This window comes from Pogona vitticeps, chromosome 5 (assembly GCF_051106095.1).
Source record: "Pogona vitticeps strain Pit_001003342236 chromosome 5, PviZW2.1, whole genome shotgun sequence".
NCBI classification, from domain to species: Eukaryota; Metazoa; Chordata; class Lepidosauria; order Squamata; family Agamidae; genus Pogona; species Pogona vitticeps.
The window spans coordinates 120464729-120479649 of NC_135787.1; the positions used below are offsets into that span (position 1 = coordinate 120464729).

The window sequence follows — 14921 nt, forward strand, 5'->3', positions numbered from 1 at the left end:
AATTAAAAAGAATCAGGCAACACACTTCTGTTTTCGGTTACAGACAGGCTGTACTTATGGCCCTGCAGATCTTGCATACTGTAGCAGCTGTGTCTGATTTTAAGTAACTACATGCTGAAACCGGGGAAGTGGGATCCTGCCCTTTGAAGAGGTGTAAAAACACTTCATCTGTTGTGACAAAGGTCTGACAGTGGGCTTGTTATGCCAAACAATTTACCTTAAACAGAAGACTGAGACACGAAGGCTTTTCTATTGAAGTTCATTTTATTTACATGAGAAGGAAAAACAAAAACAATACGCCACTGCAGTTGGCGGGAAGAAAAACCAATTTCACCTTAATTGTGGGTGATTAGGATTTCTTCAAAGAACAAAGGAATTGGTACAGTCTTATAGCTGTCCCCTCAGGGCGAGAGGGGTGGGCCTTTGAGGTCATTAAGTTAGTTAGCAACAATTCATTGGATTAGTGAAAACACATTTTAGACATGCGCAGAACAATTCACTTTCCCTAAATTGGGCCTTTGTCTCAACATTTCATGCTTATCTCAGAAAAGCGTGAGACCTTGAACAGAGAAGAAAAAGCAAGGAGAAAGGGGGGGGTCGAGGAGCCTGTTTTTACAAGGCTGGCTAATCTCTTCTGAATACACACACACACACCAAACAACTTGTTTTTCTTTTTCAAGTAAGAACAATCTTTTATGAGGCAATTGCCTTAATTGAATAAGTCAAACTTTTACTTCTATCAATTATTCCCCCGTTTTTCTTTTTATAATTTCTTTTGACTTATTCACAATTATCATGTTAGAGGTATCACACATTGAAAATTTCCCCCCCCCCCAAACCAACCTGAGGTGTCTTACAATTTTCATAGGAGCCCCAGGTACAATCGAACTTTACAGGCACCTTCCTGAGGCTTGCAGGGCGTGGTAGATCAGGTGGCTCACTTCACACAGTTTCATACAGGAACGAACAGGTGAGTTCCTAAACTGCACTTGCTGCTATTCTCCATACCATGTGGTGCTGAACTCAGCCTATTCCACCACATTTAATTCTAGTCCAGCCTCCATTACTAATTACTGTAACACGGAATTCAATCCAAATTCTCTCGGGGTTTTCTCTAGGGTCATAACAAGTTTGAGCTGACAAATTTTGTACTCTACCTTGCCAAATGCACAGGAGGTAATATTATCAACACAATTGAAGATAGACTTATAGGTTAAGGTCTGCTGTTCCCTGCTTCCCTGCCTTGTCGTTATTACACAGGGGCAGGTGGATCCTGTAGCTTGTAGCACAAGGCTCAAGAAGAGCCCTAACACTATCATTAATTTGCCATCAACCCGTGGTCTGCCAATAAACAATTGCCTAATATTTCTCCAAGACATTAGAGGGGTGGGCTTTACCTTCGCTTGTAGTGGGAATTCCATTCTTCGTCCGGACTGGGTACTGACCAGGGGTTTGCGTTTTTGCACTTCCAACACGTTTCGTGGTGCACCGAAGATGCGTAACGGAGTCATCCCTTGGAAATTGGTCTCTGCCTGCGCCGAGCTATCAGATTGAATTCTCCACGGACAGCTTGCAATTGGCGTTTTTACAGCCTACAAGCTTCAGTCCACAACCCTTCAGGATATCTCACCTTAAGCACATACCACCTCAAAGCTGGGTTTTCGTCAAATTTAGTTATTCTGGCACTCCAATGGTGAGGGCAAAAATGGCAATACAAATAACAGTAAGGCTCAAAAGGATCCAATCCTATCAGGGGGTCTTTAAGTTTCAGATATCACCTGATACTCCGAGTAAACTGCCGGGAGGTGAAAGTATGAGAGTAGAAAGATCACTTTCCTGGGGAAATGACCTAGTCGGAGTCTGACTCTGATCCAGGGCAGATGTTGCTATCTCTGATTTTAATGAGGGGGCACTGCTTGCAATCTCGGTTATGCCAGAACTCTAGACTTGAAGCCAACTCAGTGCTAGTATACAAAGTTCCACGGCCCTTACCTCGTACCTCTTTGCGTACCATCAATTGGTTACCACAGGCCAACCCTTTGTATTCAGTGTCCCAATAGGAAGTGGTTTGTATTTGTACCTTCCACTCTTCCACCTCCCCTTTTGGTGTTCGACTAATTGAACAGGAAAACCAGGGACAAATTCTACCTGTTATATAGGGAGTTATAGACGTTACTCTGACAGCAATTACCCAAATAGTGGTAACTTGGGCAGGACAATGAAATCCGACAATCCTCATTACCACCGAGAATCCCACAAATCTGTAAAAACTCCGTTAAAGATTTTCCTTTCCTCCTCCCAATCAGTGGTCCCCTCGTCCTCCAACACTACTTGATCACCAATTGAATATCCTTTAAAGAAATAGAGTCCCCTACCTGTTTCTGTTTACTTTTAAATTCACCTTCCAAGTTTGGACCAGATTATTAACTTTTCTTACTTCTATATACACACTAAAGAAAGGACAATACTTATGCGCTAACCGACTAATGGACATTACATATGTCGTTTAAAAATAGTCTTTTAGTCCATCCTTGGACACAGGCACAACTTTTCACCGTCCCTCAGGGTCGACTGCGCGCTTGGCTCTCAGTTTGGATGACAGTCTCTGTTGTCAACAGTATCTGGAACGGACCAAGCCATCTTGGGGCGAGCGGTTCACTCTCCCATGCCTTGATATAAGCCCAATCCCCGGGGTGGAAGGAATGCACTGCTACCTCCAATGGCGTCCGTTGCACTGAGATGCCTCGCTCCCTGTTATCGGAGAGAATAGAGAATAGGGCCAGCAAATACTTTCTTATAAAGGCATCCTTGAACAAATCTAAATTAAGGCTCACTCTCTGTGTATTAACATCCCAAATTTCCATTCTGCACAGGCTTCAAAGGGCGAGAGTCCTGTAATGCTATGCAGCTGCTAGGGGCAAACCCTTCGGTCAGGGCAACTGCGCTTATTGCATCAACTTATTAATTTGCTCTTTCAAAGTCTGGTTCATCCTTTCAGTTTTTACCCCTGTTGCTAACCATTGATTGGATTAACCCATATCTACAAATAATTTGTTCCAATAAGATTTTACAAACTGTCCCTGTCGTTGCCCGAGCCGTAGGGTATGCTTTTACCCAGCCAGTGAGCTGATCAGTTATTATCAAACACTGATTCCAAAGTCCTGACTTTGGCATATCAATAAAATCACATTGCAAATGTTCAAAGGGGTGGATGGCCAGAAGTCGTCCTCCCATTTCTGTTTTTCTCAGGTTATTCTTATTTACTCTCTGGCAAGGAATGCAGTGGGCTAAAATGGTGTTGGCGTGTGACCACACTTTTCTTCCCTGTATATTTTTGCAGAAAGGCTGAGGCCAGAGCCTTAACTCCCCAGTGTCCTCCCTCGTGCAATACCTTGAGGACTTCCCTGACCACCCCCTCGGGCAGCCATTGTCTTCCATCTCTCAACTTTAGTGTGCCGTTCACCATTGTAGCTCTCTGCTCCTCTGCCGATTCAAGCTCCTTTGTGAATACACCAAAGGGGCAGTGATCTCTTTACTGGTAGGAATAAGGGCTGCTAAGAGGGCGGGATTCCCTGCCGCCTTTCAGCCAGCCGGTTTCCTACTACCTCCGGGGAGTTTCCCTTCTGGTGCCCTGGAATGTGGATAATAGCTACCTCGGACTGGAGGCTCAACGCTTCTAGGGTGTCCAGTATCAACTGATGGTGGGCCAGATTCTTTCCCTGGGATGTAAATAGTCCTCTTTCACTCCAAATTTTTTTCCAAAAACGTGGACTACTCCACATGCATACTTAGAGTCTGTCCAGATATTTACAGATTTTCCTGTGCTTATTTCTAAAGCTCTTTTAGGGCATATAATTCTGCTGTCTAAGCTGACATGGACGGGGGAAGGGGTCCAGATTCAACTTCGAACCCCCCCCCCCATCCTCTCTACCACTGCATATCCCGTTATTCTTTTCCCATTCACTACTCTAGAGGAACCGTCAGTGTACAGGTTCCATGTTCCCTCTATTGCCTCTTCCTGTAAGTTTTCCCTAAACTTTATCTGTAGACCAGTCAGGGCAATACCATCATGTTCATTACACAGTTCCTTCCTGACAGTTTCTGATAAACCCTCAGTATTAGATCGAGTTTTTCAAGGAGAATAGCCTCGATCTGTAGCAGCCTACTGACCATCATCCACCGCCAAGGATAGTCCTATGCTGGTGTGAAGAATGCAGGACAATCGCTTCCTTTGTTCCTATGTTGCATTTACTCCTGTTCTCAAATTCTTCACCTTATAACTGAAATATATTTTCTCCTAACGATTTCCGGGTTTAGGCTCGATGTAGTTGTTTGTTATAGGAATTAAACCATAACCCATAGTTTGCAAGGCATCCATGCCAATGATTAGATCCTCTGTGGCTTCTGGATAATTCACTCTTAATAAAAATACCACACATATTAACCTCTTAGAACTGGTAGTGACCCCTGAATGCAAAAGTGACTTCTAAGGAATTCCCACAGAAAGTGCCTATGTAAAACAGGCAAACCATTCCCGGTGCAAAATAAAACCCCCTTTTTCTTTTTAGCTCCCACTTTCTCCTGTCTCCAAACTCTCTATATACATGCATCACCGCCAACATAGTTAAACACGTACTTCTGCCAATCAATCCACATACTGCATCTGTCATTTTCCTGCATGTTTTTCTGTGGGATTCCATAGTCAACAATTCCCCTAGTGTCTTTTGTGTGTGTGTGCGTGATTTTCCCTTTTTCTAAAACCCTTTTTCTTAGCTTTCCAGTAGGCTTTTACAGCCCCTTTAGATGGAAAAGAATTACCCTGTTAATCACTAAAGTCTGCATGTGTTTATACAGTCCTAACGCTGGCCGGGATCTCCCTCCCTCAACACCAGGCGATTTTTTTTTTTTTTTAACTCTGTGCCTACTCTTAACCCTTTATACCCCAGTAAGTTTAACAAGCCAAAAGAGCTTTTTCTCACTCCCTGTTCTCCATTCGCTCCTATTTCTCTTAGGACTCCTCCTGAGGATTCCATTTCATATACACTTTTGGATAACATTCTCTGTGTTTTTCCTGAACTTTGAGAAAGTTACGTTCCTTCTTCTCTTTTTAATCCTTTTTCCTTTCAGCTAACTGTAGTGCTCAGCTTAGAGCAAACAGTTCTGCTGTCCGAGCTGGCATGCACTATTAGTTTTGTTAAGGACTCCTTTCCTGAATCTCCTTCCTCCTCTAGCTGCATCGCTTGTTGATACACACTTAATTTTCCCTCCTTTCTAGCCTTTCCTTTCCCATTTCCCCTCAAAACTCTTTACCTGATTAACAACTTTCCTTGCCTTCTTTACAATATTTCCAATTACTCCCTCCTTTCCTTACTCTCTCTCTATTTGCCTAGCTTCATCTAAGTATTTCCTGAGCCACCTTAAAAGTGAACACAGTCAGGGCCCCTTGCCCCTCCTTTCTCTTCCCCCCGCTTCTTCATTCCCTTCTCTTCTGAGCGGGTAGGGCAGAGAAAAACTCCTCCTGTTTTCTCTTCTTGCTACCACCTTTGAGCTTTTCGCTAGCAACTGTCCTATGGGTTTGGTTGTCATGTCATCCATTTTCTGTAACTTGGACTTTATATCTGGGTAACACCCTGACACAAATTCCAATCTCAGAATATTTTCATTTCCTGAATCTTCCGGGTCCAGCCCAGTGTTCCTTCGCATATTGCGTTTTAGCCTTTCCAGAAATTCAGCTGAACTTTCATTCTTTTCCTTACGGTTGACCAAAAAGCCAATTTCATGCTAACAGTCTTAGGGACTGTTGCCTCCAACCCTTTCAACAAGAACTCTTTCATTTCTGCACTTCGCCCTCTGATATTTTCATCCTGAAAATCCCAATCTCCAGGGGTTACTTCTGGAAGGGATTCCCCGGCCGCCTGTTCTGTTCGAGCGGCAATTTTGCCCTTGCGAGAGTCTCCTATGTGACTCTGGCCAGCTGCTTACAAATGTGCAGCAGCTCTGTGGGCTTGTAAATCATAGTCCCTAAAGCATCTCTGAGACTTCTCTGAGTGGATACTGGGCACTAACTCCCTGCTCTTCTATCTGCTGTGCCTTAGAGCGGGTCACTAGTCCCTCGGACAGCGTCCCGTCTTTATTTTCGCCATCCCCCTCCTTTTCTTTTACTGAGGTGGAGCAGTTCAATTTACAAACTCCAATTTTGTCATTTCCTCACCTTGTAACTTGGAATGTATCAAGTCTCTACTTACTGCCAGTTTTATTTCTTCTCCAAATTTGATTAGGTACCATATCCAAAAATCTACATAAGGGACACGGGGCGGATGGGCCAAATTTTGGCCCTTTAGAACGAATATCAAATTGTGTCTAAACTTCAGAGCACATGGACCATTTCCTTCTCTGTCTGAAACTCCTGTACCTTTTTACAGACTCCCAATGCAGCAACAGCTTGCCCACCGCACTGTTGCCAGGAATTCCTAACTCATTACCACCCCCACAAGGGCCTGGAGTCGGGGCGTCCCCCTCGGAATTCCTATGGTCCCCACCGGACCTTCTGGACCCCCCCTCGGGCCCTTTTTGGAAGTCTGTATTCCCATCCCACGGGAGACAAAGACACAAGGATAGGGAGGTTGCGTAGAGAGTAAGGGGTCTCTCTGACGCAGACACAAGGAGGGTACAGACAACAGTCGCACACCTTGGCCCAGGGTCCTGGACTACTTCAACGGCCACCTCTGGGAACCGCAAGGACACTCACTCTTCATTCACACAACAACAACCAACCCTTTCAGAGTTTCCCACTGCAACTTACCAGGTCCGTTGGTCTGCTGGCTCATTGATTCGTTGGCCGGCCGGCTTAAAAAAAAAACTCTCGCGTTCGTGCCTCTTTCCGAGTTCTTGATGCCAAGCAGCCAAAGCGTCGGCAAGGAAGCGGCTGCCTTAAAAGAAGGCAGGGGCGCCTTCCGATTCACTTCACCACCGCCTGTTCTGCCTGACCTCAACTGGATCAAAATCCAGCCCCAATCGGGGCGTTTAGAGCATCCCGGACGAGCCCCCAAATTGTTATGCCAAACAATTTACCTTAAACAGAAGACTGAGACACGAAGGCTTTTCTATTGAAGTTCATTTTATTTACATGAGAAGGAAAAACAAAAACAATACGCCACTGCAGTTGGCGGGAAGAAAAACCAATTTCACCTTAATTGTGGGTGATTAGGATTTCTTCAAAGAACAAAGGAATTGGTACAGTCTTATAGCTGTCCCCTCAGGGCGAGAGGGGTGGGCCTTTGAGGTCATTAAGTTAGTTAGCAACAATTCATTGGATTAGTGAAAACACATTTTAGACATGCGCAGAACAATTCACTTTCCCTAAATTGGGCCTTTGTCTCAACATTCCATGCTTATCTCAGAAAAGCGTGAGACCTTGAACAGAGAAGAAAAAGCAAGGAGAAAGGGGGGGGTCGAGGAGCCTGTTTTTACAAGGCTGGCTAATCTCTTCTGAATACACACACACACACCAAACAACTTGTTTTTCTTTTTCAAGTAAGAACAATCTTTTATGAGGCAATTGCCTTAATTGAATAAGTCAAACTTTTACTTCTATCAGGCTCTTTCAGGCAGAGCATTTATTCTCCTAAATATCCCAAGTTCTGTGCAGATGTTTTTCATATTTTCCCCAACTATGTTCTTCATGGTTCACATAATAAGGTGATATTTTCATGATTTTTCTGTACATTCCACCCCTCCTGAGAGCATGTTCAGTTTTACTATCACATTTAGTATCACTTTATTCCAACAAATGGAGTTCAGGTTTATGGGGCATTGGATTTGAAATTCGTGTCTGGTGAGTACTCCCAGTCAGAAACTTTGAATTAAAAATTAAACAAACAAAAAAGTTTCAGAAAAGAAGGTACAGTAGATAATTATTCAATATTTTTTCAAAACTTCTTAAAGATTTCCTGAAGATAAGTGGTTTTCCTAAGGAGAAAAACTTTTCAAAGGGAAATATGGACGGAAATCTTGGCAAATCTGTCAAGACCAAGAGACAGAAAGGGGAGAGGGCCCAAAAACTTAGCTGCAACTGAAAGTGGCTACTGTATCTTCCGCTGCGTCTGTTTATTTATTTATTCTGTTTATATCTCGCCTATCTGGTTGTTGCGACCACCCTAGGTGGCTTACAGACACATAATACAACAAAAAATAATAATAAAAGAGAGTTAGTACATTAAATAGGCAATACTTCAAGATGGGGTCGAAAAAATGAAAAGCCAAAAAGGCCAACATAATCCAGGCTACTTGGCTGGCTTTCCATTCTTTATTTCAACAAATAGCTCCTTTCTCTGGGTTCAGTTCTGAGCTCAGCCATGAAAACTCTCAGGATGGGGGTGAAATTGCTTAAATATCTCACCTTGTATGCCCAGGTTTACATAAACATATAAAACACAATTATCCTGTCTATTGCCAGGATGTGTATGGTCTCAATACTCTAAACGTTCATTAGCAGTGTTAGTAATAGAACTGTCATTTCTGTATTTTATTTCATTCTATCCATTTTATTACTGTTCTTAATGTAATACTTATTTAATTCTTTAAAAATATTTGTATACCTATTGTTTTTTGCTTCTACATATTGTCTTTTTAATAATGTAAGCTTCCATGGGTTTTTTTTAAGAAGAAAGACTGGATAAAAATATTTTAAATAAATACCTCAATTCCCTATAGCCATATATATATATATTTAAGGAGAAAATATATACCCCTGCTCAGACTGTAGGGTGCTGCTGGTAAAGTGCATTCAAATCACACAACAGGCTTTAATTTAATGCACACAAAAGTGTGTGTGAGTGTAACGACACTACACAATTACAGCAATTTAAGACCTGTCATGGTTTCATCCTCTGGAACCACAGGAATTGCACTTTTGGGAGATACTAGCACCAGCAGATGCTTTCCTATCCTCCATTTTAAATAGACGGAAGTTTCTCTTGTGGCTTTTCAGTGGCTGGTAACATACACTGGTTTCTGTTTCCTTGTTTAAGGAGGCCTTATAGCATATATAGGATATTATTTGTATGACCATTGTGCACCTGTACATGTGCGTCTATATATTTCTTCCCACTTATCTCTGTTCATGCATCCATACTTTGTACAGTGTTCATTTTTCAAACAGTAGTGCATTATCCTTCTTTGTAGATGAATGGTGCAATACTATATATAATGGTTGATTAATACAGTAATCATAATTATGAGCCATCAAGTCAATTCTGATTTATGGCAATCCTCTCCGGGGTTTTCCAAGAACAGAGACCTCAGAACTCGGACATTCCCTGCTCCTGGGGATGCTCTGGAGCTGTGTAGCTTGCCCAAGACTGCACCGGCTGGCCATTCTCTTGGGACACACAGTAGGGGATCTAACATTGAGATAGCTAGGGAATTTACTGCAATGTAAAGTGATTATAGGCTAATTTTTTTAGTACTGAACATTTGCATTTTGTTGCTTCTCTGGGTTTCCATAATACAAGTCTGTATCTTTTCTGAACAAAGTCATGTTTATAGATCGCAGGTTCCACACAACAGTGAGTGCTGTTAGCAAAGAACTCCAGACGGCTTGAATAAGCACGTCAAGCTGCTTGAATCAAGTGAAGGTTTGCAAAAAGGCAGAGTTAGATGGCGAACAGCCACAAGAGCAAATTCATTCCTGACGTTGGAAAACAACAGTAACTCAGTCACGTTTTTTAAAAATAAATCAAACAGTGTAGGTGAGTCCCATTCACCAAATTGATGGAAACACACGTTTTAACAGGGGAATGATGCCATGAATTGCCAGAGGTTTCCTGTCATTGCCTCTATGGACACCCAAGTCCTTGGTAGCTACGCATGCCATCTGGTATTCACATCGGAACATATTTCCTGGAAAATGTGAAAAAGCAATCCATTTTTAAAATGATGCTGGATAACAAAAGGAGCAAGATCTTCCAGTTAGATCGTACTTAAACATGGTTTCCCCTAATCTCAACTCAGTATCCCCCCTCCCCCTGCCGCATTACACTGGTTTTGAAGTTCTGATTGTTCTCACTGGAGAACCTCTAACTGCCAGAGGTTTTCAACAAGCCTCAAAGTACACAACCTGAAACCCCTTTCAAATGGTGGGTAGCATGGGTGGCTTGTGATTGGAAGAATCTGAAGTTTAGGGATCAGGTGCCACTTAAACCTGTCCATGAGCTACCACAGCAAGTACGATAATATTTGGGATGCTCTAGTCTAGTTATATGTCAGCATTTTCATTTTTCTTGTTACTTTGCTCTGACATTGGCATTTTTCGTTATTTCCAGAGGACTCATTAGTTGTGATTTTCTACAGCCTGATGGTTTAATATGACAGGCGTCCCTGGATGGAATGTTAATGATGAGGCTTCTTGGGGGTATTTTGTTCTGACTGTGTTCAGTCTATAGAATGATCCCCTTGTTAAGATCCAATTCACAGCCCTCTCTTGTAATAATTAGCACTTATCTGAATATTTAATAGCAGAAACATTGTTTTCTGAGCTTGCTGCTCTGTATAGACTCTTCAGAAGAGTCATAACACATTTAAATAAACAAATTGAATGGCATGCAGATGATCTTCTGGTTTAAGAGAATTGTATGCAAAATGAATTGTAGTTCATCCTCATTATCATCAACATCAACAACATCATCATAATCAGAAATTGTATTTTATGACTATATATATATTTTATATAGATCTATTTTATGTTGTAAGCCACCCCGAGTAGACATGGTCTAGAGGGGCGGGGTATAAATTTATTAAAATTAAAAAAAATTAAAAATCATACCTTTATTGGCATAATAAAATAAATAAAATAGTAAATGGAGAACCAATAAGCAAATAAAATCCAGCTAGTCAAAGTGTACGGAAAAGGATACATAAACAAGTGTAAAACCAACGATCAAATAAGGCCCTGTTAACTAGATTTGGTAACATCCTTCTTCTCTCATCAGTTTCAAGAAAATTGCCACTTTCTTTGATACATCAACATTAACACCTGAAAGGATATCCTCAGGTCTTATTGGTTTGCTGAGTGCTGCTAATAAGATCTGTTCGCCTTTATATATGTGGCTTCCAGTAAAATGTGCACATATGGCAGATTATTTTAATTTTTTTAAAAAAGTTCTAATGCTTGGAGAGTCTTTCTGTTTGCCAGAAGTAATGCTGTGCCCTCCATGGTGTTATGTGGAATTGTGGTTGAAATAGTTACCTTCTGGCTCTTGGTTAATCACAGTAGTGATGACACTACTGGCTGAAATCCAGTTATAAGTCACTACTAGATTAGGACCATTGAATCAATGGAGATTTGGTGAGTCAGCACTAGAGATGGGGGTACCTCCACAGGTGCAGATAATGAGAGTCTGCCCTCCTCAGGAGCTTGTAATGGATTGGCCACTCTTCGACCTGGCAGAGAAGCTCATCATCCTGCCTTCTGCCAGGAGTAGCTAATCCATTGCGAGCTCTGGAGCGATAGGAAGGGAGCATGGAGCTTGTGGCAACAGCGGAAGGGTGAGTGGTTGGTCTGGCCCCTATCTGCACCTGTGGGGGGATATTTGTATCATATGCAAATATGAATACTCCCATTTCTAGTCAGCACCTGTGCAAATTCCATTGATTCATTAGGCCTTTAGTTGCGACTTACTACTCATATCACGCATTGGGTGCAAATCAAGCATGCAACTATCTAGCCGCTTGTGCACAGTATGGGACTAAAAGACTGCATATGCTGGGCTGTTATTCTTACTGGATTCTCCACTTGCCAACTTCAATTATGTTTAATGTATTTATGTCTGTCTCCGTATTCTCAATACATGGTGGGGAAAGTAGGTCACAGTGGACACATAATCTGTTTGTTTATTAGATTGATATCCTATCTTTCCACTAAAGCAGCTAGCAATAATAAAAAATGAAGAGCCTCGTGGCGCAGTGGTTAAAACGCTGTACTGCAGCTAAAACTGTGCTCACGACCTGGGGTTCAAATCCCAGGTAGCCGGTTCAAGGTTGACTCAGCCTTCCATCCTTCTGAGGTCGGTAAAATGAGTGCCCAGCTTGCTGGGGGGGCAATGTGTAGCCTGTATAATTAAACTGCAAACCGCCCGGAGAGTGCTTGTAGCGCTATGGGGCGGTATATAAGTCCAAAAAAAAGTGGTTTTTTTAAAGTAACATAAAAATCAGTTAGACAACAACAAAAAACACAACAGTGGAAGCAATACAAGAACAGACTGTCCAGTTTATTCTGGATGTCAGCATCCCATCTGACAAAGGTCTGCTTGAATAAAACATGCCTTGACCTGCAGGAAAAACAATAACAGAGAAGGTGCCAACCTAGCAATGATAGCAGGATATTCCAAAGACTGGGAGCAGCTACTTCCCTATTCCTTCCAGTTATTCAATTGGAACACTAGTTATGCGGTCCATATTCAAGTAAATGTCAGGTGATGAGATGTCCATAGACTACAGGGTTAAGGCTTTGCAGATATATTCATGTGTTGGATAGAGAGGAAGCGCTCCTCCAAACAACACAGAACAATTTCTTTTTCAAAATATCTGATCCAGGACTCTGAAATAGTCTTTAGAAAGAAACAAGGGATGTTGATATGCAGCAAGTTTTTGTCTGTAATGCCACCAAGGCTGAGGAGCTCCCTCCCGGTGGGGAATTCATTTTGATCTCTTGATGCTAGGCTTTTGAGCAAAGCATAACCTACAGACTGCATGAACACATCCCCCCATCTCTCATGTTTGACTCCCTATATGCCCAGATCCTTGCTTACCCCCTGTAGCCTTAAAAATATGTATCCCCCCCGTCAGCTGCACCTTCTGTGTCCCTGTTAGCCACCTCTAGCATGGGAGGAAATCCCTTCTACCATGTTTCCCCGAAAATAAGACAGGGTCTTATATTAATTTTTGTTCCAAAAATGCATTAGGGCTTATTTTCAGCGGATGTTTTATTTTTTTTTTCATGTACAACAATCTTTGCTGTTGTTGTTTAGTTGTTAAGCCGTGTCTGACTCTTCGTGACCCCATGAACCAAAGTACGCCAGGCCCTCCTGCCTTCCACTGCTTCCTGGAGTTTGGTCAAATTCATGTTGGCCGCTTCAATGACACTGTCCAACCATCTCGTCCTCTGATGTCCCCTTCTCCTCTTGCCTTCACATTTTCCAACATCAGGGTCTTTTCCAGGTAGTCTACTCTTCTCATGAGATGGCCAAAGTATTGGAGCCTTTACAACAATCTAAATTTATTCAAATGCAGTCATGTCATCATCTGGTTGCTGCACAATGAGTCCGTGGCGGAGGGTGGGGTTTCATTTAACTGGGGCTTATTTTTGGGGTAGGGTTTATATTACGAGCATCCTGAAAAATCATACTAGGGCTTATTTTCAGGTTAGGTCTTATTTTTGCAGAAACAGGGTATGTTCTACTTTCTGCTCATGTAGAATGTGGAGTTTACAGACCTGAGCCATGCAGTTTATAATTTAAAGGGCATTTTTAATGTACTGAATTTTAGTTTTATGCTTTCACAGATGTCACTTACATATAGATTTGTGGACAAATACCAAATTTCTCTCATGTATGCATAGATTATAGAGAACAAGATTGTTGTAGTTTATTCTACACGGAATTTGTGAACAGTAGTTTGTATTTACAGAAATACTGTAGTTGCCTTGAAATCTTAGGGACAGAATGAAGTATAAGAAATAAGAAACACCTTAAAAACAGGGCCAGTTTTATGAGTTGGGACTTGCCAAACAGTCAATCGAAAAGTAAAATCAACAGGGAACAATATTATGTGGAGAAAAGAGAGGAGGTTCAGTGAAAGACAGGATCACGCCCTTGTTAACAAAAGAAAAAGCAGGTCCAAAGGGAAGCCCTGATTTCTGTAATATGAAGAAATACCACAAAGACGGGGAAAATATCCCTAATTTAATTAGTAACTGAAGCCGTGGGACTGACATTTGAAATATAGCCCTTCTATTTTCTTTTCATAAAGCATATATTTACTTCTGTGTCCTGTTGAAATCCCAATAACACATAATCTACTCAGCTGTAAAAAGAAGATTGCCATGGTGGGGCTGTGTGTTTGACAATGTACTGTCAAGAGTTTCCCTACAGACAAAACTTCATTTTAAATATTCTGACAGAAACAACTCCAATAGCTTGCATAGAAGGGTGTTTTAAAGATGTGTATGTGTCTGTATGTTTGTGTTTTCCCGTGCACTGTCTTCTTAAAAATTTAAGAGTTTCCCGCTCTTAGGTCTGATAAAGTAGACTTGTCCACAAAAGTTCACATTAAAATACAACATTTAGTCTCTAAGGTGCCACAACATTTTTGTTGTCTCTGTTTTTTACTTTTGTTTTGTTTTGGCCTGATATATTAGCACAGGTTCTTTTGTTTTGGCCTGATATATTAGACTGGCTACCTCTTCTAAAAATGTAAGTTAATCCCTGATGGATGTTCTGGCTAGAACTATAGCCAGGAACTTCCTGAGGAGAAAAATGCTGAAACAAAACAAGGAAAAATTACTTGCTCTAGCTTTGACTTATGACACTAAGCAGCAGGATTTCAGCCAGTGAGTCTATGCAACCAAGGCTGCCATTCAATATTACAGATATCCAACTTGCACTCAGTCCCATGCCGATAGAATTATAGAGGTGGTGGAAGTAGCTCAAAGAGGTGCAGAAGTGTTTGTGGATGAGTGTGCAGGGCCACATTGGCAGTTGCCCTCTGATTCCACTAGTATTGTTGGCACATAGGTGGCACAAAACTGAGATGGATTTCTTAGATTTGCATGTTTTCCAGGTGAACTAAACCAGAGCTTTGAAAGTTACTTTTGGGGACAGCAGCTGTTAGAAACCCCAACCAATATTGCCATACTACTACTACTA

At 41.8% G+C, this 14921-nt stretch overlaps 1 long non-coding RNA gene across 1 annotated transcript; it reads right to left on the minus strand.

Annotated features, from left to right (window-relative positions):
* Positions 1-245: 245 nt before the first annotated feature.
* LOC144589534 (uncharacterized) lies at positions 246-7590 on the minus strand. The gene is made up of 2 exons (XR_013545698.1): positions 6803-7590; positions 246-2751 (listed from the first exon to the last, which is right to left on the minus strand). It is a non-coding gene; the product is annotated as an uncharacterized LOC144589534 (long non-coding RNA).
* Between the last annotated feature and the right edge of the window lie 7331 nt (positions 7591-14921).